Consider the following 25,132-nt stretch of genomic DNA (forward strand, 5'->3'; position numbering starts at 1 on the left):
ACATCATTGACATCTTTGCCAAGTACACATCAAAATAGACAATTATTTACTATTTACCAAAGAACTTTTCCAAGAGATAAGATAAAGAGGAAGAAACACACAGATACCGAATAAACCTCAAAAAAAATTTAAAGGGAAATAACTTGTGAATTATTTTTAATCTAAAAATTCTTGTGTCAAAGTTTTAAATACTTGAGAATATAACATATTTAGAAAAGAATAACATGAGTAGATTATAGAAGGCACCAGAGCTTATTTCAGAAGTTAATAATTATTTATAGAAAAGTAGATATTGAATATACTGACTTATTTCAAGCTCTAAATAATTAAATATAAACAAATGAGATCAAAAAAGTAAAGCCTGTACAAAAAAACAACACTTTTAATATTCACTTAAAGAGGCACCAGGTGGTGACAGTCATTTCTTGCCCAATTTCTCCTCTACTCCATGCCAGGAAAAGGGAAGGGGGTGATCCACAAATGTCTGAGTGAAGTCACTCCTCCCTGGATGAACAGCTATTACAAAACGATATTATCTTCTTCTTTTTTTTTTAATTTAATGTTTACCTTATATTGGAGTATAGTTGATTTACCATGTTGTGTTACTTTCAGGTGTACACCAAAGTGATTCAGTTATATATATACATATATCCATTCTACTTCAGATTCTTTTCCCATATAGGTTATTACAGAATACTGAGTAGAAGCTTCCTGTGCTATACAGTAGGTCCTTGTTGATTATTTTGTGTATATATATATATATATATATATATTTTTTTTTTTTTTTTTTTTTTTTTTTTTTTTCGCTTTGTTGGGTCTTCGTTGCTGTGCGCGGGCTTTCTCTAGCTGCCGCGAGCGGGGGCTACTCTTCGTTGTGGTGCGCGGGCTTCTCATTGCGGTGGCTTCTCTTGTCGCGGAGCACGGGCTCTAGGCCTGCGGGCTTCAGTAGTTGTGGCTCGTGGGCTCTAGAGCGCAGCTCAGTAGTTGTAGCACACGGGCTTAGTTGCTCCGTGGCATGTGGGATCTTCCCAGACCAGGGCTCGAACCCACGTCCCCTGCATTGGCAGGTGGATTCTTAAGCACTGCACCACCAGGGAAGTCCCCAATTATTTTATATATATCAGTGTATATATGTTAATCCCAAACTCCTAATATATCCCTCCACACCCGACCTTTTCCCTTTGGTAACCACAAATTTGTTTTCTAAGTCTGTGAGTTTGTTTCTGTCTTGTAAATAAGTTCATTTGTATCATTTTTTTAGATTCCACATAAAAGTGATATATTTGCCATATGATACGACGAATGATAAGTCAAATGATGTATGTCTTTCTCTGACTTACTTCACTTAGTATGATAATCTCTAAAAATACAGAGATTATCAGAAATAATCTCAGAAATACAAAGGATCATAAGAGACTACTACAAGCAACTATATGCCAATGGACAAATTCCTAGAAAGGTACAATCTTCCCAGTCTGAACCAGGAAGAAATCGTAAATATGAAGACACCAATCACAAGTACTGAAATTGAAACTGTGATTTAAAAACTTCCGACAAACAAAAGTCCAGGACCCGATGGCTTCACAGGCAAATTCTATCAAACACTTAGAGAAGAGTTAACACCTAACCTTCTGAAACTATTCCAAAAAATTGCAGAGGAAGGAACACTCTCAAACTCATTCTATGAAGCCACCATCACCCTGATACCAAAACCAGACAAAGATGCCACCAAAAAACAGAAAATTACAAGCCAATATCACTGATGAACATAGACACAAAAATCCTCCACAGAATACTAGCAAACCGAATCCAACAATACATTAAAAGGATCATACACCATGATCAAGTGGGATTTAACCCAGGGATGCAAGGATTTTTCAATATCTGCACATCAATCAGTGTGATACACCACATTAAAATGAAATTAGGGACTTCCTTGGTGGTGCAGTGGTTAAGAACCCGCCTGCCAATGCAGGGGACACGGGTTCCAGCCCTGGTCCAGGAAGATCCCACATGCCGCGGAACAACTAAGCCCGTTCGCCACAACTACTGAGCCTGTGCTCTAGAGCCCGGAGCCACAACTACTGAGTCTGCGTGCCACAACTACTGAAGCCCGCGTGTCTAGAACCCGTGCTCCGCAACAAGAGAAGCCACCGCAATGAGAAGCCCACTCACCGCAAGTAGAGAAAGCCCGCGAGCATCAACAAAGACCCAACGCAGCCAAAAATAAATAAATAATGAAGTTATCTTCTGATACAAATAATTACTAAATGCACAAATCTTATAAACAGTTTTGCAATTGTCATCTTCATCTGTAAACCTAAGCAAACAAATTTTATATTTACTATATTCTAAAGCCACAAATCAGCATATCACAACTTAATCATCCATATCAACACAATTCACCATCCATCTGGATCCAGTTTCCCCAACACTACCTGCACTACTGTGCGTTTCCATTTCATTCTCTTTATCTTTCTCCCTTTTTCTACTTTGTCTCTGTTTTTCTTCCCCTCTACTCTGCTGGTGTTCCTGTTACGGATCAGGATTTTTGGGCTCTTTTATCAATAGAAATTGCTAAGAGTCCAGACAAGAAATTCAGGCAAGGCTTTATTGGGACTCATGCAGCAACAAGTAACAGGATCCCTTGCTCGCTCCCAGGGTGGGGGGGGGGGCAAGTTTGTCCCTTATATGGAGTGAGGGTAGGGGTGGGTCCAGGGGTCAGGCTGGAGGGGTGTGCAAGGTGCATGCACAGTATCCTGTTTTTGCACCCAACACCTCAGAAGTGGCAATTGGGTTTTTAGTTTCTTTGTATATTGTTTATAATTTCCCCCAACTGCTCATGCACGCAATTATTTTTAGTTCCTTCTAGTTTCTTTGTATTCTGTTGCTCCAAGAGATGTTTGTCCAGGTGTAAGCACTGCAGCAAAGGTTGCCAGGTCCCAGATCCCAAACTGTCTCATTCCTGCCCTCCTATATCGACCCTCACATGTGTCCAGTCCACTCTGCAACTTGTTTCCCCTCTTACGGCTCTTTCCCAAAACCTTTCTGATTACCCTAAATCTCTAGATATTCGTGCCTCTTTCTTCCCCCATCTCTGCTCCCTCTCTGCCCTTGGGTTACACGCCTTCTATCCCTGTGATGCTCCCTTGGTCCCCACTCTCTAGCACCGCCAGGTGGCTATGCTTCTTTCCTGCTCGTTTTCTTCCTCTGCTCCTGAAATCTGTTTCTTCTATCTCTCCAGGCACCATGTTGCTCTGAAGGCCAAGGTTCCAACTCTTTTGTCTCCCGCCGCCACGCTATGTGTTGCCTCTCCACTGTTACCCCCCTCCTGCCAATGATCCCAGGCCCCTCCCACTATGTTGCTCTCCAATCCCGCAGATCCTATTTTAATTACTTCTATATTTTATCACAGTGCAAGACTTTCAAGGCTAAATTTATTTTATGTTACTATTCCTCTGCAAGATCCTCAGCCATCGTTCACGTTCCCTTCGATTCGCCCTCATTCTTTTCTCCTCAGTTTTTCTCCTTCTCTCTCAGTCACTCTGTCTCTGCTTCTCCTCATCCCCCTGCCCCACATATTTAGTGGGATGGAGAATAAACAAGATGCCCAGCTACTGGAAGAGACCATTTGGAATTTGGAACGGAAGAACAGTGGGTGTCACACGTCCGGCCCAGGTCACCTCCCCCTATGCGGGGTGAGGGGAAGGGCTGACTACGAAGCGGAGGCCGGGGGAGCTGAAGGACTGGCCTGAGGAGACGCGAGGACAGAGGGGCGGGGAGGGAGGGGGGGGTCTCCGGAGAGGGGCGGGCTCTGCAGAACCCCAGGACCGGGGAGAGGACGCGGCCTGTCCGGGAGCGGGGCGGCCGGCGCTGCCCTCCAGGGGCCGAGGGGGCGAGGATGGGGGAGGGGGGCGCGAATCCACCTCTCGTAAGAGGACTTTACATGGCGCTATCAGAGACGGTAAAGGGTTCTAAACAGGAAAATGTCGCTAAAGTCGGTGTCTACATGGACCGAAGGCAGAAAAGCCAAGGGCAGGGACCAGCCTCAGAGCGATTTCAAACCTAAATGAAAAGATTCGCGACCTGTAACTGCGACGTCTGGATTTACTCGGGTGCGACGGCCCGGTGCTATAGTCTCACCCAAATCCCTAAGGGCAGACTAAGGGGGACCGCGCGGCATAGCCTTACACTACAAACAACAAACTTACAATTTAAAGTGAGACGTTCACTGCGACTCTGGTTCAATAGTGAACTGCGTGCGAAGGGATGAGGCGGGACTTCCGGGGGCGGAACTGGGCGGGGCGTTAGTGGCGTGGGGCGGGGCGAGGAGGGAGTCCCGGTCCGTGCAAGGAACCCGGGAGGGAGGGTTGGTGGTGAAGGTGCTTCACCTTATCTTGACCTACTTACTTTAAGTGACCATCTGTAACAGTTTTAAGGTAAAAGCTTAAAATTCTGTAGGCCTGTTACTTCAGAGGCTAAGATGTTCCCTCTTAAGATGAAAACGATTTCAATAAAAAGCTGTTTTTGCCAGCAGGTTGCTTACATGCCCTCCTTGTGAGATGGAAGCAATTCAGTGGCCTGGAAACTTGGGTCTCCAAGTTGTTGATGTGGGGCTGTGGTTGGATCCAGGAACATTTCCTTGTTAAGGATTCATTTAAGCAGTTTAAGGAAATAAGAACTGGACGTGACTCTTACGAACTTGGACGACAGTTAGAAAACTCTCCCTGAGTAGTAGGAGCTATTTCATACTCACACCCTAAAGAATAGCTTTTCCGTTTCTATTCCTCATTCAAGCAGGAGGCCAAATTCAACACTCTGCTCTGGTCCACAGACTCACGGACAACACCTGGGGTCTGAGACTCGAGGACTAAGGCATGTGAAGCTTATCACATCATCAAAGAAATAAGCTGATGAGAAGTAAGCTGCTCTTTATTGAAGTGATGAAGGGTCTTGCATTTTCTGTGACCTGGGAAAGAGAACTGCGTGTGTTCTCTTCACATGCGCATGTAGACAGAACACACATGAGGATGAACTGGGTATTACATTAAAACGCTTCCAATGCAGACCTACCTGCTGGAATGTCCTCAGGTAATGTCACGTGAGGACCCGTTGAGAATGTAGTGAATCTAAATTGGCAAACAATAATCGAGCTCAATTATCCAAGAAATAATCCAAAAAACAATCTTTTTTCCACATCAACAGTGTTGGGGAAATAGAATTACAAACAAAACCGGAATCTCCTGACCCAGAAATTTCCTCCACGTAGGCAGAATGGAAAGAAAACAGCTTTATTATTGAATACTCTATAACCAACCAGCGTATGATGGGGATCACAGACGTCACTAACGGACTGCAAAGACACAAAGAAATCCCACCCTTTTATGTGAACTACCACCTACATGATTCCGATAAACAAGAACTAGTACGCAAGTTAAAGGATTTGACAGCACCATTTGGTGACACCTAGTTCATCTTTTTTTTTTTTTAATAAATTTATTTATCTTTGGCTGCGTTGGGTCTTCTTGCTGCCTGCAGGCTTTCTCTAGTTGCACCGAGCAGGGGCTATTCTTCTTTGGGGTGCGGGGTGTCTCATTGCGGTGGCCCCTCCCATCGCGGGGCACAGGCTTGGGGCACTTGGGCTTCAGTAGCTGTGGCTCATGGGCTCTACAGCGCAGGCTCAGTAGTTGGGGCACATGGGCTTAGTTGCTCCACGGCATGTGGGATCTTCCCGGACCAGGGCTCGAACCCGTGTCCCCTGCATTGGCAGGCGGATTCTTAACCACTGTGCCACCAGGGAAGCCCCCAACTGATTTTTGACTAAGGTAACAAGGCAATTCAATGAAGGGAGGATTTTCAAAAACTAGTGCTCATCAAGAAAATAATCCTGGGACTTCCCTGGTGGCGCAGTGGTTAAGAATCCGCCTGCTAATACAGGGAACACGGGTTCGAGCCCTGGTCCAGGAAGATCCCACATGCCGTGGAGCAACTAAGCCCATGCACCCCAACTATTGAGCCTGCGCTCTAGAGCCCACGAGCCACAGCTACTGAAGCCCATGCGCCTAGAGCCTGTGCTCTGAAACAAGAGAAAGCCCGTGCACAACAATGAAGACCCAATGCAGATAAAAATAAATAAATAAATTTATTAAAAAAAAAAAAAAAAAGAATCCTAGCAGGGGAAAAAAACCTCCATTTAAACTTTATACCTATCCAAATATTAGATCGAAGTTAAACTAATGTAAAATTATAAAACTGTTATAAGAGATTTAGGAAAAACACTGCAGAATAAAATCTTCAGTATCTCAACCTTGGGTAGGGTTCCTAGACATCACAAAAGAGCATGACCCATTTTTTAAAAATGGATTTACTGGACTACAACTAAATTTAAAAAGGTTTGATCCATGAAAAACCATGTTAAGAGGACAAAAAGAAAAACTATAAAATAGTGTGGAATATTTTGCATACCACATATCTGCCAAGGGGAATATATGTACAATATACAAGGAATTCTAAATCCATAACATTAAAAAAAAAAAATCTAATTAGAAAACAGGCAAAAAGAGGGGCGTTCCCTGGTGGCCTAGTGGTTAGGATTCAGGCTTTCACTGCCATAGCCCAGGTTCAGCCCTCGTAGGCGAACTGAGATCCTGTAAGTCACGCAGTACAGCACAATCCTAAAAAAAAAAAAGCAAATGGGCAAAAAGAACAAAGGACAGTTCCCTGAAGCAGATTTACAGAGAAAAAGTAGGAAAAGGAAAATATTTTCAACATCGGCATCCAGCAATTGTGACACCTCCGCATTTTCTGATTCCTCCACGTCTGCCATCAGAGGTCATGGTAAAAGACCTACTACACTCTGGTGATGTTCATTAGGAACCTGTAATTATCAGTGGGAACTAGCAACTGGGAACAAGGTTTTTCAGAAACATTCTAAGCTCACCAAGTCTGCACTATCATTGTACAGTAGTGGAATTGATGTTGCAGTACTAGAAGAGGGAATTTCAGAATCACAAACGTATCTCAGGGACCGGTTGGATCTCTCACTCACCAACATTCTACACCACACGGAGCCTACAGTCCGGCAGCAGGAAGGAATCAGTTGAGCATTTTGCTGTTTCAGACTAAGAGGCAGTCTGTATGGGGAAAAGGAGTAACGCTCACATCTCAAACAGGGATTTCTCTAGGTTAATAACTTTTCCAGGGGCACAGACACAAACTTACAAGTAATAATTCCTGAGAAAGGAGCTGAGTTTTGGAGATAATCTTCAGGTCCTAAAAGCCAATCTAGTCCCTGACTGCTACTCACATAACTTAACGTAATGCTCACTGACGGTGGTTGTTGATGTTTTATCTATGCAGCATTTAATCTGATATTAAATATACATATGGGGGCTTCCCTGGTGGCGCAGTGGTTGAGAATCTGCCTGCCAATGCAGGGGACACGGGTTCGAGCCCTGGTCTGGGAAGATCCCACATGCCGCGGAGCAACTGGGCCCGTGAGCCACAACTACTGAGCCTGCGCGTCTGGAGCCCGTGCTCCGCAACAAGAGAGGCCACGATAGTGAGAGGCCCGCGCACCGCGATGAAGAGTGGCCCCCGCTTGCCACAGCTAGAGGAAGCCCTCGCACAGAAAGGAAGACCCAACATAGCAATCAATCAATCAATCAATCAATCAATCTTTAAAAGAAAATAGGCTTATGGTATTTAAAATATTGTCTCAGTGGAAGAAACAGGATTCATCCAGTGTTATGACAAAATCGATTAAATTTTATTACTTCTAACAGGAGACTTATGGTACATTTGGAATAAAACAGTAGCAAAATGTAATGGCAGGTGTTCAATGTGAATAATACACTCACACACGCTATTCTGATTAAATGTTCCTCTAAGAATACTGCTGTCTCCATTTTCCAAGAATAAGACTAATTTTCCTTGAAACATAGATCTATACAATTGCTATTGCCATCCAATGGAGAAAGGGACCATCTTTTCCTCCACATCACATCTACCTGATAATCAGTCCCTGTTAACCTGTCACTCTCCTGCCATGAAAAGCCCAGTCCCTTAATGTCCTGCCTGCTCTGTTCAAGGTCAGTTGGCAGAGCATTCCGTCCTATAACCCACTGTGGCCAATCTATGGAAGGGCACCCTGAACGTAATGAGTATGATGAGTCATGTCCTAGTTTTACATTATTCTCTGCCGCTCCCTGACGCTAATTCACACACTATTCAATTTGATAATTCAGGGTCCTTGTTTTTCCAGGCAACATGGAAGTGAAGGAACCACACCGAATGAAGTCGGCCCCTTCATCTTATTGACTCCTTTCCAGAAATGATTGTGAAAGGCCTAGAGTGAAGGCATAAGATCAACAGATTTCAAACTTCAGGTTGAAAGGCATTAGAAGTAATGTACCCTTATCAAGAAAACTCAAATAACTGACTATTCATACAATGAAGATAACCGTATGAACATATCTCCTTCAACCTCTCATATAGACATCATGTCATAAGTTTTTAACGTGTTGTGACTTGTAATGATTCTGCAGTATTTACTATCTCAGAGAACTAAAGACGTATTTATTCCTAGTATGCATTCCCTGATGTGTGGTCTCTTGTAAGTATTGCTCACAAAATTCACCAAATTCATTACATTTGTAAGGATTCTCCCAAATATGAGTTCTTTGGTGACCCCTGAGGACGCAATGTTTCTTAACAGTGTTTACATGGACAGTATACATGTATGAATTCTCTCATTACACCAAAGGTGTAGATACTTGATGAAAAAATTTACAGCATTCATTACATCTGACAGCTTGTTCTCCAACATGAATCCTCTATGTTCCACATTTTTCATCTTCAGGTACAAGCCTTACCACATATATTGCTTGGTGTGGATTCCCTCCAAATTTTATATTCTGAAGTCTAGTGCACTGTGAGGCCTGGATAATGTTTCAGCCGTGGTATGGATTCCAACTAAAAACTTTGAGACATTCATTACATTTCTACGATTTCTGTCCAGTATGGATAATCTGGTAAGTGAGGCTTTACCACACTCATAACTGTGCATGTTTTCTCCCACTATAAATCTCCCATGAATTTAAAGTGTTAATTGTGAATGAACACCTTCCCACACATATCACATTAATATGGTTTCCCTTCTGTATTTATTACCTCACGTATAGTAATCGTCCAGATGTGAGTAAGGTCTTTTCAGTTTTTAACACTCATAAGGTCTCTCTCCAATATGAATTTTCTGATGACTTGCAATGATTGCATTTTGACTAAAGACCTTGCCACACTCATTACATTTGTAGGCTGTCTTTCAAGAATGAATTCTCTGATGATGACTTGTAAGGTGTGCTTTTTCACAAAAGAACCACACTCATTACATTGGTAAGGTTTCTCTCCAGTAAGAATTCTCCGATGTCTTACCAGATTTGAATTCTGACGGATCGCATTGCCACATACATCACATTTATATAGACTGTCTCCTGTATGGATTATCACATGACCCCTGAGATATGAGTGCCAAAGAAAGGTTTTCCCACACTCATTACATTTGTAAGGTTTCTCTCCAGTATGAATTCTCTTATGAACTACAAGTTGTTAACTTGTACTGAAGACCTTGATACATACGTCCCATTTATGTAATGTCTCTTTTGTATGGACTATCTGATGAATCCTGAGAAGTGAGCTTTGACTAAAGGTTTTTCCACACTCATTACATTTGTAAGCTTTCTCTGCTGTATGAATTCTCTGATGACATGAAAGGTGTGAACTTCAATGAAAGCATTTCCCACATACATCACATTGATATAGTTTTGCACCTGTATGGATTCTCTGATGTTCTGTGCAGTGAGAGACACAAGAAAAGGTTTTCCAACACTCATTATATCTGTATGGTTTCTCTCCAGTATGGATTCTCTGATGAGTTGTAAGGTATGATTTTTGAATAAAGACTTTTCCATAAACATCACATTTATGTGATTTCTCTGCTGTATGGATGGTCTGATGTCTATTTAGGTATGATATCTGAAGAAAGGTTTTCCCGCACTTATTACATTTGAAAGGTCTTTCCCTGTGTGCTTTCTGGCCTTGTGTCATTATTGAAGCGTGCTTAAAATCACTCCGATATATATTAGAAATGCTGGTTTGGACACTAGAAGAAACTCCTTGAAGTGGTGAAAATGAGGAACTACAGTTAATATTCTTGTCAGCTTGATTAAATTCATCAATTTTCTCTTCACTTTAAAAATATGCAGTTTGGGACTTCCCTGGTGGCACAGTGGTTAAGAATCTGCCTGCCAATGCAGGGCACACGGGTTCGAGCCCTGGTCCAGGAAGATCCCACATGCCGCAGAGCAACTAAGCTCATGTGCCACAACTATTGAGCCTGCGCTCTAGAGCCCACGAGCCACAACTACTGAAGCCCGGATGCCACAACTACCGAAGCCCGCGTGCCTAGAGCCCGTGCTCCGCAACAAGAGAAGCCACTGCAATGGGAAGCCCGTGCACCGCAACAAAGAGTAGTCCCCGCTCACTGCAACTAGAGAAAGCCCGCATGCAGCAACAAAGACCCAACTCAGCAAAATAATTAATTAATTAATTAATTTAAAAAATACAATCACAGAAGATCCAATCAGGCTGACGTAGCACTGAAGTACGTGACAAAAGCAGAACAGAAGAAATGTCTGAGGGATCTACATAACCAGAGAGGGCTTGAAACAGCTCCATGCAGGTTCGGAGGTGCCAGATGGAATCAAAGAGCAGCTAGTGTTTTCCCATCTTCTCTTTGGGTTTTCTAAGAGTATCAAATGGGGATAGAAATGGGAAAGGTCCAGGGATTAGAGTCTTGAGGCATCAGCTCTTCTCTATATGGACGGAAAACAGAGCACCCGATGGAATCATGCCCTGAAGGACAGATGAAGGGGAAAGAGACCCTGATAAAATAGCCCACCTCATGCTCCTCAAAGTCAGGCACCAAGGAGTTCACAGGAGCCGGAGGGCAGTGTTACAGACCATGATTAAGACTTTGCCTTTCTCTCTGTAGGAGGTGCACTACCAATGGAGGATGAAAGAATACATTTTACATGTTGAAGGACAGAGTGATAAATTACAAAGAAGAAAAATTTACACTCAGCAGTCACAACAGTAAGTAAATTTCTGTATCTCCATAGATCAATCCAATGAGGCGAGTTTCACAAACACTATAACTACCCAGGCTTCCCCTCTGCGCTTCTTAGCTATGACTTGTGTTCACATTTTGATACATCCCCAAGCACATTCACATCACTCTCCACAACACAGCACTCTTTCTCTTGCTACAAAATGGGTAAAACATTCAGATGAGAACTAGAAATTCCTCCATATAGGAAGGAAACATAATTTGCTGTGACTTTTCTAGAAGCCTAGTTCTTTGTTAAGCTAAGGATTGAGGACATTACTGATGGGTCTAGAAAAATAATTCCAAAATTCACCCACTGCTTGCCTCCTTCTGAATACACAGGAACAGTATAATATGCACAAATGAAGCTCACTACCTAGAACTCCTAAATCGGAAGCGCATGGGTAGAAAACAGGAAACTGAGTACATTAAGAGTTTGCCATTGGGAATTATAAATACATTAAGTTCTGGAACAACCCTTCATGGATCACAAAGTGGGCAGATCATCAAAGGAAAAGGTAATTTTAAACCTCTGATGCCACAAGCTGGAGCTTTTCATGTCCAAGTCAACAGGGATTTCAGATCAGTCAAGCAAAACAGGGGCTCCCAAGAGGCACACAGAAAAAATGCAAAGATATCCAAGAGCAGATCCCAGCTTCTAGAGGGAAGTTATCCTCACCCAGGGAGACCAGGTTCCTGTAGGTCTCCAACATCACGTCACTGTACAAGGCCCACTGAGCAGGGTCCAGGCATTCCCACTTCTCCTGAGAGAATTCTATGGCCACATCCTTGAACATCAACTGTTCCTGAAAGGAAAACACATTTCACAAAGGGGCCATGAGGAGAGTTTTATTTTCACAAAAAAATGAGAAGAGGAGAGAGATGACAAAGTCCACAGTGGATTTTTTAAAAAATGAAAATATTAAATGACAATGAATAAGAATAGCAATGACTTAAGGTATGGGAATATTTCCTATATAGTAAGCATTACTCTAAATGCTTCATTGGTAACAACTTTTTGTAAACATCATAGCTCATTAGAAAGATCTGTTCCCATCTTTCAGAGGAGAACACTGTCAGAGACACTCTGAGAAACTCAACTTAGGTCAAGAAGCTAAGAAGCGACACAGCAAAGCACTTGAACTAACGTGTCTGAGCTGTGGAGTGAAAGCTAAAAAAGCAGAAAGTTAAGTAACAGACCATTGAAGGTACACTGACAGAGGGTTCCCTGAGAAAACTTGAATGAAGTTCAAGGTGAATAAGATGGAAGAACATAAACGGTCATTATACATGTGGGCACACAAACACATGCACATAAAATGTTAGGAATCTTACTACTATTTAAACCATTAAAAGAATACTGTAGAGAAAACTCAAGGCCAGGCCATATATTTATGATATACTTTCAACTGCAAAAAGATATAAAACATAGTTATGAAATTGTGATGTCTGTTATCAAAGCCACAGACTTGAACATCTATGAACTCTACAACACACATGTAAACACACAATTTACTGAAATACAGGAATTGTCTCAAGAAATGTTTTTACATGATTTTTTTCATTTTTATTCATGTAAATAAGCATTCTGTGGACAATTAAAAAGTATCAACAGTACTAAATGGTACTGACATGATAAAAATACTTTTACTCCAATCTTAATAACTGTATTCAAAAATATAAATACAATTTAATAGATTTCAGTGTACACAGATATGCAGTAACAAAAGCCATAGTTTCTTTGTTTTTCCCACTAATGAAATATTGATTCAAAATAACAAAAGGTATTAGTATTATACATTATTTTCATTTATTAAGAAAAGAATTATCACACTAATAAAATTTAAAACTTCTTATAGAATTAAAAATCGTGAGAAAACACAATATGGAAAAAAATATATGGTAATTAAGGAAGAACATTTCACCAAACATCATGATCAGAAGGAAACACTCAATGCATTCCCCTGAAATTACAACAGTGGAGTAAAGAGAGCTGCCCAGGGCTCCTGCCTTGTAGCACTGCACAGTGTGCCTTAGCGGGGAGCAGTAGAGAAAGTAACAGAGGAAAAAGAGAGGGCAACAGCAGGAGACAAAGAAAGAGCATGTCAGAGAATCGGAACTTCTAATGTTCGCAAATCTAAGGACACGGAAAGGAGACAAGTCAAAGTATGGAAAAGATATTCCATCTTAAAGAGAGCAAGGGAGGCTACATTACATCAGACAAAATAAACCAAAAACAAAAACATTATGTAATGATAAAAGGGTAAATTGCCAAGAAAATATAACAATTAAAAAACGTGTACTTCTAACATCTGAACTCCCCCCAAAATGAGGCAAATCATACCAGAAATACAGAAATAAATAACATCACAATACTAGTATGAGACTTCAGTACCCTAGGTTTACCCTAGCATGCAAACAAAAAGATGAATAAGGAAACAGAGGACTTGAACAACACTGTATAACAATTGTACCTAATAGACATGTGCAGAACACTCAACCCAACAATAACAGAAAACAATTCCTTCTCAAGCACATGTGAAACATTCTCTATGACAGACCACATCTTAGGCCACAAAACAAATCTTTTTTTTTAAAATTAATTTATTTATTTTTGGCTGCATTGGGTCTTCGTTGCTATGCGCGGGCTTTCTCTAGTTGCGGTGAGCGGGGGCTACTCTTCATTGTGGTGTGCAGGCTTCTCATTGTGGTGCCTTCTCTTGTTGCGGAACACGGGTTCTAGGCGCATGGGCTTCAGTAGTTGCAGCATGCGGGCTCAGTAGTTCTAGCTTGCAGGCTCTAGAGCGCAAGCTCAGTAGTTGTGGCGCACGGGCTTAGTTGCTCCGCAGCATGTGGGATCTTCCCAGACCAGGGCTTGAACCCATGTCCCCTGCATTGGCAGGCAGATTCTCAACCACTGTGCCATCAGGGAAGCCCCACAAAACAAATCTTAACAATTTAAGATTAAGATCATGAAAAGTGTCTTGTCTAACCACAATGAAATGAAAGTAGAAATAAAAAGCAGAAGAGGCATTAGACAGGAAAAAAAAAAGTTCTCCAAATCAAAAAATAAAATAAAATTATCTTTTTTGTAGGTGACAAGGTTTTCTATATGTACAAAGCAAAACAATTCCACAAGTAAACTACTACTTCAAAAAACAACTTTAGAAAAGTTGTAGCAGAAAAAAATCAGCACGCAAAAATCGGTTGCATTTCTATACACAATGAACAACGTCAACAGAAAATTAGAGAACAATACTATTTACTATACCATCAAAAGGGATAGGCTATTTAGGAAATACTAGTGAAGAAGGTGAAAGACTTGTACTCTGAACACTACTAAACGTTGCTAGAAGAAGTCCATGCAGACACAAATAAATTAAAAGACACCCTGTACTCATGGATTGAAAGACTTAGGATTCTTAAAATGACCATATTACCGAATATGTTCTATAGATGCAATGGAATCCCTATTAAAATTTCAGTGGCAATTTTTGCAGTAATAGAAAAAAATCTTGTGAAAATTTCTATAGAATCTCAAGGGACCCCAAATAGCCAAAATAGTCTTCAAACAGGAATTGGAGGCTGACATTTTTAGATTTCAAAATGTATCACAAAGTAATCAAGATGATGTGGTACTGGCATAAACACACATACATAAGCCAATAGATCAGATTAGAAATCAGATTCCAAATAATCCTTGGAATATATGGAAAACGTAATGATAAGGGTTGCCAAAACTATACAAAGAGGAAAGGATAGTCTCAATAACAAATGTTGCTGAGAAACTAGATACCTTACTAGCAAAGGAATGAAGCTGGAACCTTTCGTGCATCAAAGGTAAAAACCTCTGTGTGTCAAAGGATAAAACCAACAAAATGAAAAGACAGCCTCTGAGGAATGGAGGTGATGAAAGTGATTTAAAGAATTTCCAACTGCCAGAGATTTAGGTTGACTTCAAACTTTAAATTTGATGACTGAATAAAACACCCTTGGGACTTCCCTGGCAGTCCAGTGGTTAAGACTCTGCGCTTCCACTGCAGGGGGCACGGGTTCCATCCCTGGTTGGAGACTAAGGTCCCAGAAGCCATGCAGTGTGGCCAAAAAAAAAAAAAGGTCAGAACAAATTGCCCTGACTTCCAGATTTTACTCAGGTATTGTGCATATTAATACTTGACTTTCATTAATACCTGTCAAGCAGGATACTGCAGAGTCAGAGAAGATTAGGGAGTCCAAAGAAGGGCATTATAGGAAGGAGAGACAGAGAAATCAACTGAGAATATGACTTTACCTGAGAAAGAGCCATTGCAGACTCCAGTTCTTTCCTCTTCCTCCTCTTCCAGGCTTCTTCCTCAGACAACATGAGTCTTTAGAGGTCTATCCTGAAAGTTGGAAAGATGCTGTTTAATGCTTAGAATCAACACACCCCCTTCCTGAGTCACCACCACACACACAGGGAAGACCTCAGCATGTGGAACAGACAGTCCCCTGCTGCCCACTGTCCCAGGAGGGGCTCAGGCCAGTAAACTCCCACACAGAGACCAACACGTGCATTTTCCCACACTTTCCTTCAGATCAGGCTCCCCTCCTGGTGAGGCCCTCACATACACAGCTGCAGCGGGCACCTCAGCTGGACCCGACGACCCCCTTCAGGTCACAGACCAGCCCTGGTCCATCCCCACGCAGAGCAGAGCCCCTCAGCCTCAGCCCAGATCTCCGCCCTCAGGAACGGGGGCACCCAGAGTCCTGATGCTCAGTGATGGATCCAGATTGGAATCACCTGGGGCATGTTAAAATACTATTGAGGCTGGATTCCACACTGACATTATGAAAAGGAATCTGTGGTCAGAGGGTACAAAACACGTATATGCAGAATGCCTCACTGATCTAATGTGAAGCCTGGGTTGAGCACCACTCAGAGGTGGGAAGCTCCGCACACCCACTTTCTTCTTCTCTGCCAGCTTTACAGAGCTCTAACTGATGAATAACAATGGTGAACATATGAGGCATACAATGCGATTATTTGACGGATGTGTAATCATTATCAAAATAAAGGAATTTACATGTCTATCAACTCACAGTTACCATTTTATTTCTGTGTGTTTAGAACACTTAAGTGAGGGAACTCCCTGGCGTTCCAGCAGTTAAGACTCAGCGCTTTCACTGCTGTGGGCCTGGGTTCGATCCCTGGTTGGGGAACTAAGATCCCACACACAGCCAAAATAAATGAATAAATAAATGCATAAATAAAAGAACACTTAAGGGATGCTCTCTCAGCACATTCCAAGTATAGAAACACACTATAATTAACGATAGTCAGCACAACAGACATTAGGCGTACGTGTTGTACTTATTCATTTTACAACTGAACATTCGTAACCTTTGACCAACACCTCCCCATTTACCCCACCACCCAACCTTTCCTAGCAACCTCTATACTCTATGGTTCTATGAGTTTGACATTTTTACTTTCCATATAAAATGTCTGTCTTTTTCCATCATAATAATGTCATCATTTATGGCTGACGTGAATTTTCTACATCCATTCACTTGTCAACAAACATTTTGGTTCTGTCTACATCTTGGCTGCTGTGAATAATGCACTAATGCTCACTGGAGGGCGTATACTTCCCTCGGTATAATGATTTCATTTCCTTTGCATATCTAGCCAGAGGTGGGTTTCACAGATTGTGCGCCTGTCCTATGTTTAATTTATTGAGGAACCTCCACATTATCTTCAATGAGAGCTACATTATTTTAAATCCCACCAACAAAGCACAAGAGTTCTGTGTTCTCTGTATTGTGCGTGTGTGTGTGTATCTGTGTGTTTGAGACAGGTAGGGAGAGGACAGTAGCAGAACGAACTGGCCTGGCAGCAAGCAAGTGGCAGCTACAGCTTGCCAAGGATGAATGAGCGTCTGGACTGCAGATCACTGTGGTGCTGCTGGGCCTCTGATTCGTGGAACAATCTTTCCCTACATCAAAGAACTTAGTGGCCCCTCTCAAGTTCTGTTCATAGAAACACACCTAGCAGAATCTCCCTCATAAAAATCATCTGCCATTTGAAGCTTAGTACTCATAATCTCCCTTCTGAAAACTCTCATAGGGTCCAATACAGTCTCGAAAAAAATCCATAATGATCCACTAATGCTGCTATAAAATATCAGAAAACATTCCAACCCAAATAAATCATGCCTGAGGGACAACTACATACGAAGACACCCAAGGGACCACTAGAAGCAAAATGCCATACTTTCATTCACCATGGTGAACACAGACCAAACACTGTCATCTCCGAAAACTACGTATAAAAGATGTTTCCAATGATGAACATGCCCCAGGGGGACCCCAACATCTCCCAAGGAAACACCAAATTCTCTTTTTTAACTATCATAGTACATCTAAAACTTTCTCCATTTGCAAGCCAAAATGCTAAAAAAAAAAATACCAAAGGTAGCCCACAAAATGATCTCTGAAATTTTCCCTGTATTACTCTAAAATCTGCACAATGACTCCTGACCTTCCAAAAGACCAACGCAAGTCACTTGTGGAGCAGATGCCGTGGGGCACCCTGTAGCTCCGTCCTCTGAGGACCAGTCACCCATCCTACTGCACCCAAAGACCACTGTGGGCTTAGTTAACCCAACACTTCTCACATTGGAGGAAAATGCTTTTCTCTGCCTAAATCCACTGCCTTCATTCCTCCTCACATATAATCAAGAAATACCCAATTAAACCAATACATGGAAACCTCAGTCTCAGCAGCTAGGTCCCAGGGAACCTGAGCTAAGACACCCTGGCACCTCAAACCATAATGCACCCCACAACTACCAATTCCAGGTGCTCCAGCCAGAACTGAGACATAACCTGCAGCAGTTCCTCACACCGCTTGAGCCCACAAGAGACAGGTGCGCACACCATTCATGGGGCTCATCTTGAAGCCCACACTGGCTGCCATGTCCCTGCTGCAGACCCCTACAGGCTCCCCTCCAATTTCCCCATTTCGCTCTCTCTCCTCCATGCGAACATGAGACAATGGGGAAAAAGCAGAAAGCCTTCTCTTTTTGCTTCCTCTACTCGTCTTGTCACCGTTTGTCCTCCGTTTCTCTCCCAGCACCACGATGCTCTGAAGGCCATTGTTCACCTTTCATCCTATCCCGGACTCTCCGTGTGAAGGCCCTCACCGCTGTTACCCGCCCCCTACCGCTGATCTAGAGCCCCTCTCTCTCTATGTTGCTCTCCAATCCCTGGAGATCCGGCCTTTTTAATTACTTCTCTATTTTGTGCACCAGCTCCTTTCGAGGCATAATCGCTTTCATTTTACTCTCTCTTTACAACTCCCTCAGCCATCCTCTACGTTCCCATCGGTTCGCACACATCCTTTCCTCTCTTTCTCGCAGTCGCTCTGTCTCAGCTTCCCCTGATTCCCCTTCCCGCACATATTCAGAAAGATGGCGACCGAATAAGATGCCCGCCAACTTTCCAATGGAGGTGAATTTGATACCGAAGACCACTGGGTGCCACAAGGCTGGCCCAGGTCACCTCCCCCAACGCGGGGTGAGGGGAAGGGCTGACCAGGAAGGGGAGGCCAGGGGAGCAAAAGGACCGGCCTGAGGAGGAGGCGAGGACAGAGGGGCTGGGAGGGAGGGAGGGGGGTCTCAGGAGAGGGGCGGGCTCTGCAGAATCCCAGGACCGGAGAGAGGACGCGGCCTCTCCGGGAGCGGGGCGGCCGGCGCTGCCCTCCAGGGGCCGAGGGGGCGAGGCTGCGGGGCGCGAATACATCTCGGGGAAGAGGATTTTAAATGGGAAGGCGTAGGTAGTAAAGGGTTTTAAGCAGAAAAATGTCGCGAATGGAGGTGTCTACCTGGACCGAAGGTAGAAAAGCCAAGGGCACCGGGACCGGCCTCAGCGATTTCAAACCCAAAGGAAACCATACCTACCTGTAACGGCGACGTCTGGATTTACGCGGGGCGGAGGGCCGGCTGCTGGGATTTAAGGTTCGTAGTGACGCCCACACCGGAAGGTGGAGAAAGGTGGACCGCGCAGCACTAACTTAGAAAGGAGAAATTTAACGCTTTCAAGGGACATGGGCTCCGAGCTCCACGCTTCCGTTTCCATAAAAAAATGCGCAAGCGCAGTTTAGAGGCGGAGTTTATGGGGCGGGGCCTGGGCGGAGCGCTACTGGCGAGGGGCGGGGCGAGGAGAGCCCAGATTTTCGCCTGGAACGCCGGCAGGCGGGGCTTAGGTTGGTGCTTTACAGTACCATGAATTTTTCTCATTTTAAGTTCCTGTCTGAAACAGTTTAAGGTAAACGCTTGCAATTGTGTGGACTACTTCTGTCTGAAAGTAAGATGTTTCCTCCTAACAAGTTGAAAACGGTTTCAATAAAAAGCTTATATTTGCCAGCTGGTTTCTCGCATGTCCCGCTCCGGCAGCTCAAGCCAAGTCAGTGGTTGGGAACTTGGGTCTCCAAGTGGTAGCTGTGGGGCGCTAGTTGGATCCGGGAACATTTTTGCAATTAGAATTAATTTAAGAGGTTTAAGCAAACAAGACCTGGACTTGCCACTGTATTACAAACTAGAATAAGAAATACAAAACTCTCCCCACGCAGGCTGGCCCATTTCACCCTGACACCCTACAAAAGAGTTTTCCTTTCTGTTTCTCATTCAGCCAGGCCAGCTCAACACGCTGTCAGTTCCAGAGACTTGGGGACAAAACCTGCGGTTTGAGGCTGAAGGGCTAAGCCGTTTGATAATTTCCCTCACCATTGCTTTATAAAGAGCAATACATTGTTTTTAATTCCTATAAACTGCATTGTTCATTCTTTCATTTTGCCTGTTTTGCCTTTTCCCCCTCAGTTTTATTGAGATGTACTCGACATACATCACGTTATGAGCTTAAGGTGTACAGCATAACGTTCTGACTTATATATTGAAATAGTGCAATAAATTTAGTAAGGATCCATCATCTCATATAGATACCATAAAAAGAGAAGTCAAAAATTTTTTTTCTTTTTATGAGAGTATTGACTGAAAAAAAATGCACAACACGAGAGGTGCTTTGAGGACACTGAAGGTTAAGTGGTCAAGGGGGAAGAAGGGGCAGCGGATCCATCACACCCACCACTGCACCTTCCGGACTTCATGTTAGGTGAGAATGATAAACCTTCTACTTTCCTCAGTCAGTGTTTTCCAGGCAGCCTATCACTCAGAAATAAAAACTGTCCTACCCGAGAAATAGGATTATTATCTTTCATGAGTGTAGAATGGAGTATTTCCGATCGAATCTTGAATTTTAAATGTTGTGGCTTGAAAAAAAGTCACAAAGACATCCCTTCACGGATGAGTTAGATCTGTTCAGCATATGTTGTCGAAAATTCAGTGTGTGAACAAATTATACTGTGAGAATTTATAACAAATATTCAGAACATTAGGCTGTAAAGTATGGTAACAAGGAAATTGGGGCCACAAATATAATTACACGTTTACTTGAAAATTTGACCTACTGATCCATTAAATCATGCATTACAGCAACCTCCTTCGCACTGATAAAGTGCATTCACACATCTATCATTCGGAAATGATTCCAATCACTGAATAGCTAGCAGGAAACGAAATCAATATCCTGCCTTCAAGTAGCTTATATTCTAAAAGGGAAAGTCAGTAAAAATTAAATAAGATTATGATGGTGTTAAGTACAGTGAACTTTCATACGTACAATGATAGAGTAACAGGTCGTTCTAATTTAAACAGTGTGTTCAGGAAATGCCCATATAAGGGATATTTGCATAATATCATTAATTAATTGAAAGAGTTTGTCATGAAAATACAAACCGGGAAGGGCAATTTGGTGGAAAAAAGTAGGAGGAGAAAATTTCCAAAATTGGAACATATTTACAAGATTAAGGACTAGCCACAACTGGTGTGTGGCTTGGTGAAGTGTGATATTAAATTTCTATTGGAGACAATTAGAATTGTGAACTATTAATTAGAATTTTTTGTTGTTGAGGATTTAAAATGCAAACTTAAAGGATCTGTGTATCTTTTGCATGTTGATTCTTCTTTTTAAAAACAATAGTTTACCTAGAGGCCTTACAGTATAAGTAATAAGATTCCAAACCATGAAGACCTGTTTGGAGAATGCACAGACGTGTTTCGTCATGGCATCCTCACTACTACCAAGGGGACGTGAAGGTGAGGTGGGATAATGAAGTAGTGGAAAGACAGCACTCACAACCTGAAGGTCAAGAAAGCAATGTTGAAAGGTGTCCAGAGCCACCAAAAAAAAAAAAGTAGAAGATCCAGATGTCACCCACCTTCCAACTGCCTGAAACACTGCAGCTCAGGAGACAGCTCAAATATCCTCAGAAGAGCGCCCTGGGAGAAACAACTTGAACACTATGCCATCATCAAGATCCCCCTCACCACCAAGTCAGCCATGAAAAAAGCAGAAGACAAAAACACACCGGTGTTCATTGTGGATATCACCACCAAGCACCAGATTAAACAGGCTGTGAAGAAGCTCTATGACACTGACGTGTCTAAGGTAAACACTGTGATCAGGCCTGATGGAGAGAAGAAGGCCTATGTTTGACTGCCTCCTGACTATGATGCTTTGGATGTTGCCAACAAAACTGGGATCATCTAAACTGAGTCCAGCTGGACAGTTACACATATAAAAGTTTTCACTATAAAAAAAATCATAAATAATTATTCTAAAGAACAGGGGAAAAATAGGAAAACAGTAGAAAAAACAAAGGAGACAATATAAAACCAAAAGCAAGATAAGAATTTAAAATACCTAAACAATAACCTCTTTAAAACAAAGTGACCTGGGCTTCCCTGGTGGCGCAGTGGTTGGGAGTCCGCCTGCCAATGCAGGGGACACGGGTTCGAGCCCTGGTCTGGGAGGATCCCACATGCCGCGGAGCAGCTGGGCCCGTGAGCCGCAACTACTGAGCCTGCGCGTCTGGAGCCTGTGCTCTGCAACAAGAGAGGCCGCGATAGTGAGAGGCCCGTGCACCGCGATGAAGAGTGGCCCCCGCTTGCCGCAACTCGAGAAAGCCCTCGCACAGAAACGAAGACCCAACACAGCCAAAAATAAATAAATAAATAAAATATTTAAAAAAAACAAAGTGACCTAAAGACTCCAAATGAAAAGCAAATATTTTCAGCTGGACTCTTTTGAACACAGACAACAATATGTCTCCCACAAGAAATGCACTCCAAAAATTAAAATACACAAAGTAAGAAAGCATGAAAAAATACACCATTTCAACACCATTCAAAATAGAGTGGCTAACATAATACAAAGTAAATTAAAGAGTAAGTAATGTGTCAAGAATAAGGAAATCTATTTTATAATCATAAAGACAGAAATTCATCAGAATGACATGACAATCAGAAACTGTATCATAGAACTGCATTTCATTATAGCTACAAAAATATTCTGGAGAAAAGTTTGGAGACAACAACACAAGGATAAATAATCTACTTGTAAGTTTTCTGAACCCATCATGGAAAGAAATTGTTAAGATTCTTTAAAGCCTGAGAACCTACGGGTGCACTGTTACCTTCTGGTATAAAGTACCTAGGTGGAAGAAAACTGTGGTGGTGAAAGGAACATGATTCATTAGGATGATGAAAAATAATTAAATTTTATTAATTAAAACAAGAGACCTATGATACATTCTGAATAAAACAGTAGCAAAAGGCAACGACGGCAGTTAAATGTCAAACATACATATACACATTGAATTCTGGGGCTTTATTTTTTTTATACATTTATTTATTTATTTATCTTTGGCTGTGTCGGGTCTTCATTGCTGCACGCGGGCTTTCTCTAGTTGCAGTGAGCGGGGGCCACTCCTTGTTGCGGTGCACAGGCTTCTCATTGCGGTGGCTTCTCTTGTTGCAGAGCACGGGCTCTAGGCATGCGGGCTTCAGTAGTTGTGGCACGTGGCCTCAGTAGTTGTGGCTCCCGGGCTCTAGAGCGCAGGCTCAGCAGTTGTGGTGCATGGGCTGCAGGTGCTCCGCGGCATGTGGGATCTTCCCAGACCAGGGCTCGAACCCGTGTCCCCTGCATTGGCAGGCAGATTCTTAACCACTGTGCCACCAGGGAAGCCCTAGAATTCTGGGACTTTTGATTAAATTTTCCTCTTGTGATAACTGCTCTCCCTTTAGTTTCGAAGAATAAGACTAGTTTCTCATTAATCATAGATCTATACAACAGCTATTCCCATGCAACGGAGGAAGTGACCAAATTTTCCCATGTATTCTGCCTACCACATAATCAGTCCCTGTTAACCTGTCACTCTCCTCCCATGAAAAGCCCAGTCCCTTAATGTCCTGCCTGACCTATTCATGGTCAGTTAGTAAAGCATTCTGTCCTATAACCCACTATGACCTATCTACAAAAGGACACATGAATTAACATGATAAATCATGTCACAGTTTTATTTTTTGTCCCCCCTTGTTGATAATTCAAACAATATTGAAATTGATAATTCAAGGTCCTTGTTTTCTCAGGAAACATGGATGTGACTGACCCACACCTAATCAAATTGGACCCCTCATTTTATAGATTCCTTCCCAGAGACTATCAAGGAAGACCTGTAATGCAGGCATAAGATCAAGACTTCAGGGGCTTCCCTGGTGGTGCAGTGGTTGAGAATCTGCCTGCCAATGCAGGGGACACGGGTTACAGCCCTGGTCTGGGAGGATCCCACATGCCGCGGAGCAACTGTGCCCGTGAGCCACAACTACTGAGCCTGCACGTCTGGAGCCTGTGCTCCGCAACAAGAGAAGCCGCAATAGTGAGAGGCCTGTGCACCGTGATGAAGAGTGGCCCGCGCTTGCCACTAGAGAAAACCCTCGCACAGAAGCGAAGACCCAACACAGCCAAAAATAAATAAATAAATAAATAAATTTATTTAAAAAAAAAAAGACTTCAAACTTCAGGTTGAAAGGTATAAATATAATGTAGCCTTTTCAAAAGAACTCCAATAATTACGTATTTATACAGAGAAGATACTGGCATACTTCTACATATGTCCTTCTTCTGGTACTATAAACATCATGTCAAACGTTTTAACGTATTGTCACTTGCAATGATTCTGCAGCATATAGTATCTCACATTAACCTTGGACAGATAAGACATTTACTCCTAGTATGGATTCTCTGATATGTCATCTGTTTTAAGAATTGGCCAAAAACTTTACCTAATTCCAAAAATTTACCTAACGTAAGGGAATCCTTACATTTGTAAGGATTCCCTCCCAATATGAGTTATTTGGTGAACCCTGAGGATGCACTGTTGTGTCAATTTCTTTCCATGTTCAGCAAATATCTATAGTTTCTGACCTGTATGAATGCTCTCATTACAACAAAGGTGTGGATAGCTGATGAAAATTTTTACAACATTCATGACATTTGAAATGTTGCTCTTCAAAATACATTCTCTATGTTTCAGAGCATTGATCTTCAGGTACAAGCCTTAGCACACATACTGCTTTGTGTGGTTTCTCTCAAAGATATATATTGAGAAATCTAGTGCATTGTGAGGCCTGGATAAAGCCTCTGCTCATACATTTGAAGGGTTTCTTTTCAATGGACTGTCTGCTGTTAACTAATACTTGAAGTCAAGAAAAGGTTTTGTCACACTCATTTCATTTATAAGGTATCACTCCAGTATGTCCCACCTTGTGATCTTTGGGTAAAAGCCTTGCCACACACATTACATTTGGGTCTTAACTACTGGATCGCCAGGGATGTCCCTAAAGTGTCAATTTTGAAAGAAGACCTTTCCACATATATCACATTAATATGATTTCCCCTCTGTATTTATTACCTGATTTGTAGTACGGGTTGAGATCTCACGAAAGGCTTTCCAACACTCATTACCTTTTAAAGATTTTTCTGCATTATGAATTCTCTGATGAATTGCAAGGTCTCAATTTCAACTATAGA

At 42.4% G+C, this 25,132-nt stretch overlaps 2 protein-coding genes and 2 long non-coding RNA genes across 4 annotated transcripts in view; 2 read left to right on the plus strand and 2 right to left on the minus strand.

The window, feature by feature from the left end:
- LOC309616851 (zinc finger protein 836-like) overlaps positions 1 to 25,132 on the plus strand; it is a gene marked incomplete at its 3' end in the record, with an annotated part of 476,825 nt that overhangs the window by 145,507 nt on the left and 306,186 nt on the right. The window lies entirely within an intron of this gene.
- The window catches only part of LOC309616970, a 188,410-nt gene that overhangs the window by 128,882 nt on the left and 34,396 nt on the right, over positions 1 to 25,132 (plus strand). The gene's annotated exons all lie outside the window — the stretch shown is intronic.
- The window catches only part of LOC309616854 (uncharacterized protein), a 90,773-nt gene that overhangs the window by 44,531 nt on the left and 21,110 nt on the right, over positions 1 to 25,132 (minus strand). The window lies entirely within an intron of this gene.
- On the minus strand, positions 11,152 to 25,065 carry LOC309616959. The gene is made up of 4 exons (XR_014237668.1): positions 22,304 to 25,065; positions 19,105 to 21,995; positions 15,456 to 15,546; positions 11,152 to 11,970 (listed from the first exon to the last, which is right to left on the minus strand). It is a non-coding gene; the product is annotated as an uncharacterized lncRNA (long non-coding RNA).

The sequence above is a fragment of the Balaenoptera borealis genome (genome assembly GCF_965194805.1).
Source record: "Balaenoptera borealis genome assembly, chromosome: 19".
In the NCBI taxonomy this organism is placed as follows: Eukaryota; Metazoa; Chordata; class Mammalia; order Artiodactyla; family Balaenopteridae; genus Balaenoptera; species Balaenoptera borealis.